The sequence below is a fragment of the Brassica napus genome, chromosome C5, assembly GCF_020379485.1.
Source record: "Brassica napus cultivar Da-Ae chromosome C5, Da-Ae, whole genome shotgun sequence".
NCBI classification, from domain to species: domain Eukaryota; kingdom Viridiplantae; phylum Streptophyta; class Magnoliopsida; order Brassicales; family Brassicaceae; genus Brassica; species Brassica napus.
The window spans coordinates 17,364,715-17,369,603 of NC_063448.1; the positions used below are offsets into that span (position 1 = coordinate 17,364,715).

Consider the following 4,889-nt stretch of genomic DNA (forward strand, 5'->3'; position numbering starts at 1 on the left):
TCCAAATACAACTATAATATAGATTTTAAACCACAATACAAATTTGTATACTTTGTTAATAATTATTTTGAACACCAACTAATTCTGAAAATAACAGTATTGTGCAAATATGATTATGGACATTATTAGAAAATAATTAATTAGTTATATATTTGAAAATACATCAATAGATGTAGGACGAGGACGAACAGAAAAAATTGAAAGATAATTTCTTAATATCTTTCAAAGTTATAAATTTAATGGTTCCAAAGCCAAAATAAAATTCAAACCAAATGTACATGTGGCATTTATTTTACATAAAATTAAAATAAGTAAAATAAAAATATTCAAATTAAATTACACTTTAATTATTTGATATGTTTTTCATCTCACGATACATAATTTTCAATAATTAAAAATAAAAAAAATTCTGAGTGGTAAAAGTTCAAATCTGTTAGAGAAAAAAAATCAAAAAAACCTACATTTTTGGAAATTTGTCTGATGATTTATGTTTTGATAATATCAATACATATGTGTATATATAATATTGAATTAAATAGAAAATAGAATTAAATAAATATTATAGATAAACCCCGGGTGTAGCCCGGGCCGATCCTAGTATATTTATTTATTTATATATAAGAGTGTTTGATTCACTCTCATGAAGCCCCATAGGATGCCAGCTAGGAAATTCGAGCTCCCTCGCGCTGACCTTGTCACCGATTAATAAAACTCGGCCGTTTCATTAAAACACAAAATGGGATGGGCTTTTGTCGTGTGTTTCGTGTTGGGCTGTAACAGATATTAAACTATGTGTTTCAATTATAGGCTTTACTCAAAAAACCTAACCCGATAGTGAGCAGATCTACGCGTCGAATCTGGATCTCGGGTTTGCCACACTCTTTGCATTCCGATCTTTGATATATTAAGACGGCAACGTCGACGTCATGAATCTGTTCGTAGGGTTTTCTCTTGCATCGTTTCATCTTCATCCCCATTGACCGAAACGCTCCTGGTAACATATACATCACCTTTAAGCCCTTCTTAACTCCATCAACCATGATATATCATTCAATGTGAGCTTCTCTTATGCTCCCCCTTGCTTTCAGTCGGTGAATATATAAATAGGTGAGTCTTGATTCTGAAAACTTCATCATTTTATTACTCACATTCATATTAACTCTATAAAATTTTGCAGAGGACAATGGCAAACTCCTCTCGCTACGAGCTACGCATATGAGAGGAAGCCTAAGACTTCCCGGAGGTAAGACAATCGTCGGAAATGAGTGTGGAACAGTTGGAGGAGGAAAGCGGCGGTGGCGACAGGGGAGAGGAGGAGGATGAAGGCGGTGAATGAAAAAAGAGAAAGACATTGATGATGGTGAAGAGGATAAAGAGAAGAGATCATTAATGGAGAGTGGGACGAAACAAACGCCGGTGACAAGGATATCTATGGAAACACCGAGGACACTGACCTCAAGAATTGGGACGCCAAGTTCGTCAAATTTGATCAGCCTACGTTATTAGATCTCATCTTGGTAAGTACCCAATTAGGGCTTCCAATTTGGGTTTTAATTATATTTGAATTTGAGTAAAGATCGAGTCTTTTTATGTTTTTTGATCGAATATAAGTTTGAGTACGATTGATTTTGACTTTTGAGTAAATAAAAGTCTTTTGATGGTATCAAATCTGGGTTTTTGAACGAATACTGTTTAGGTTATGATTGATTTTGAGTAAAGATTGAGTCTTTTTGATGTTTTGTTTTGTATGCTGCGAAGTATCTGAACACCGCCACTGCTTCGATGTATTGTGGTGATAACAAGATTGAACCTTTTACGGTCGCTGAGCTCAATAAATATGTTCTCACTTCTCCACTTCAGCTATACCTTTAACCTTTTTTTATGTCATCTGGTAGTTTGATATTAATTTTAAACGTTAACTTACACAGAGCCGGCAAAAGTCTATAACTTTTCCGGAGCCAATAGCCGGCGAGTTACACGAAAACACCCGGAGCCGAGGGTTTAACCTAACAAACTCCAGAAACTTACAAAGACAAAAGGAGAAAAATGATAAATAAGGCAGGCTGGAGCAGCACATTAAACTTCAAGCGCGGTGAAGAACATCAATATTAGAAGCAAAATTAAGCAAGAAAGCAATGCAGGCCTAAATTATTGGGGTTGAACGCCAATCTTCTAACACAGTTCCACCATATATAGAACCACAAACCAAAACAAGACTTACCTATACTTCATCAACATAAGCCAAAGAAAGGACACATCTTCAAACCGAGCAGCCAACGAAGAGAAATGTTTGGCAATCGACTACTCAAAGACCAACCACAATTGAGCATAAAGCTCCTCGGACCCTTACCAAGTAATCCGGAAAACCCGTAGGTTGCATACCAAGGGACCGCACAACTTCACTACACCGAAGCTACACCGCTGAAATCATTAACTAACCACACAGGAAGGCGATGAGAACATACCAGAGACGACACAAGAGTAGAAACTGAAAGCCTCAAGAGGGGAGCCAAGCCAAGATCCATAGTCCAGCGAACCTAACCGAAGACCCAAACAAGCTCCTTCTTACAATGTCGCACAACCAAACCAGCTCCATGACGCCAAAAGAAATCAAATTCTCCTTCATAATACACAAGACTTGTGACAAATCTTCAATTCCTCCAAGAGACGAGGATGAGGTGCTGCAACCGGAAGGGAGAGCCAAGAGACTTCTGATGCCTTTCTTGAGAGACAGTCAGGCCAAACCCAAGAAAATGAAGACCCCACATCTGAACCGGCTAAATACGACCACCGCGTACCAGAAAATAGATAAGGTTTAAAGCCTTCAGTCTCAGCCAAGCATAGAACGACCAGAAGAAACAGAGCAACAACACTGAAAGATCTCAAACGAGCATTAACCGAACAGACCAGCCACAAATACACTCATCAATTCTAAAAGAAATTGAACAGCTAAATACTAAACCACAAACTACGAGGAGCCAGAGACAAAGATCAACCAACCAACTTGACGCAACACCCGAACCGGACTCAAAACCCCTCGAATCAAAAGACAGCTTCTCTAATCCCCACTGGCGGAAAAAACATGCCCTGACAGAGAAGCCGACCTCACCGAGAACGAACCATCACCCAACCACTGCTCAAACCCCAAAACGCCATCGCCGACGGGTAACACTTCATCACTAACCACCACAAACAAGGCTCAATAGACTACACAAGAACTAGTACTAGATAAAAGAGTTCAGGGAGGTCCTCTCACAGCACGGCGGCCAGAGAAGACCTCAGATCTGAAAAAAAGACTTAGGCGGCGCTTAAGTCGTAGAGAGAGTTTTAGGTATTTTTTTTATGTGGTTAGTGTTCCCACTTCAGGTATACCTTCAAAATGTATTTATTTAGGTGCCCTACAATATTTACTGGTTGTTTATTAATGCTGCCTCATTGAAACAGTCAACTGAGTTTCTTTGCGATGGAAAGTTCATGGGCATACAAACAGAGAACACCTCCTGTTCTAACTGTTCCAAGAAGCTACAACAGTGCTTTCGTCCTTCGCATGCATTGCACGTGATGATTCAAAGCCTTTGGTGTTGCAGCTTCCAGGTAACCAACATTTACATTCAGTTTGTACAATCAAATCTCTTACTTAGCTACACTAAACTCTGAAGAAGAAAAGTTTAATCTGTCCCAAAGAGTTGCTCATAAGATTTCTCCTCTTGGCGTACATCTTATACATTTTTGAATGTTTATTATTTAGTAAATGTTTCGTTCAATTTATTTTTAAAATTTTTATTTGCAAGTGAAACACCAAAGAGTAACGATACTTCCGTTTACTTTGAAACAAAAATAAAAGCTTTTGGTATTTAAATATAGTCTCCTGAGTATTTGAACTTTTAGTATTTGGATATTTGAAATTGGTTTTCTTGCTGATGTACAAGTTTTTTAAAAATTCTATCGTTGAAGTTTCCTCGCACTACAAGGATGAAATTTTTTTTTAAATCGCACAAGCTCGAACATAATTGATAATACTACACAATTTCAATAAAATATTTCCTTCAGCGAACTATCTCATTGTTTGTTTCCTTAGTAGTTCGGTTGATCATTTTTTTTGTCAACGTTCGGTTGATCATTTTAATTGATAATATTACACAATTTTAATAAAAAAAAATACCAAGTGTTTCAAAAATACCGAAGTCTTATTTATTTCGCGAAAGATAAGGAGGCTTCGAGGGGCCTGAATAAAGTTGTAAATAAACCTTCTGTCCTTTATCCGCCGTGAACAAAAAAGCTCACTCTGTGGAAAGCAAATAAGACTGTTTTCCAAGACAATACTAAAAAGATTAGCATGGATTTTGTGACTCTAATATAAATATAGACTAGATTTTGAAACGCGCACCCGGGCGGGTTTTGAATTTTATTTTTGTATTTTTAAACTATTTAACGATATTCTTAGACATATAGTTATTTACATTTACATGTTTTTAGGTTCCTACAAACTTTGTCGGAAAGAAGATAGTCCGATTCAAACCCCCTCTACAAATGTATAAAAATCGGAATTGTATTAAATTGAACTAAGAATATATTTATCAGTTACTTTTTATTTATTTATTTCTAAATTTGAAAACATATTAGAACTTTTAATATTTAAAATTGATTTATATGAAATGTTATTAATAATAAATTTATTTATTGAAAGTTTTTTTTTGAACTTAGTTATTTATTGAAAGTTGTATCCTCTAAATATTTATATTTGACTAAAGTAATTTAGATAATACTATATTTACTATAGATTATTTGTTTGTAATTATTGAATGTATCTATCTTAGTAAAATTTTCTTTCTAATAAGTCTTCTCAACATAGAGTATCTTTTGTAAACTTTTTTTCTTTTCTCTTGCTT

General features: G+C 35.6%; 1 long non-coding RNA gene across 2 annotated transcripts; it reads left to right on the plus strand.

Annotated features, from left to right (window-relative positions):
- The first annotated feature begins 847 nt into the window (after positions 1-847).
- LOC106443523 lies at positions 848-3,127 on the plus strand. 2 transcript variants are annotated; one of them, XR_007323476.1, is made up of 3 exons: positions 852-1,107; positions 1,178-1,517; positions 1,929-3,127. It is a non-coding gene; the product is annotated as an uncharacterized LOC106443523 (long non-coding RNA). The 2 variants fall into 2 exon arrangements; XR_007323475.1 differs by lacking the exon at positions 1,929-3,127 and having other exon boundaries at positions 848-1,107; positions 1,178-1,852.
- Positions 3,128-4,889: the final 1,762 nt, after the last annotated feature.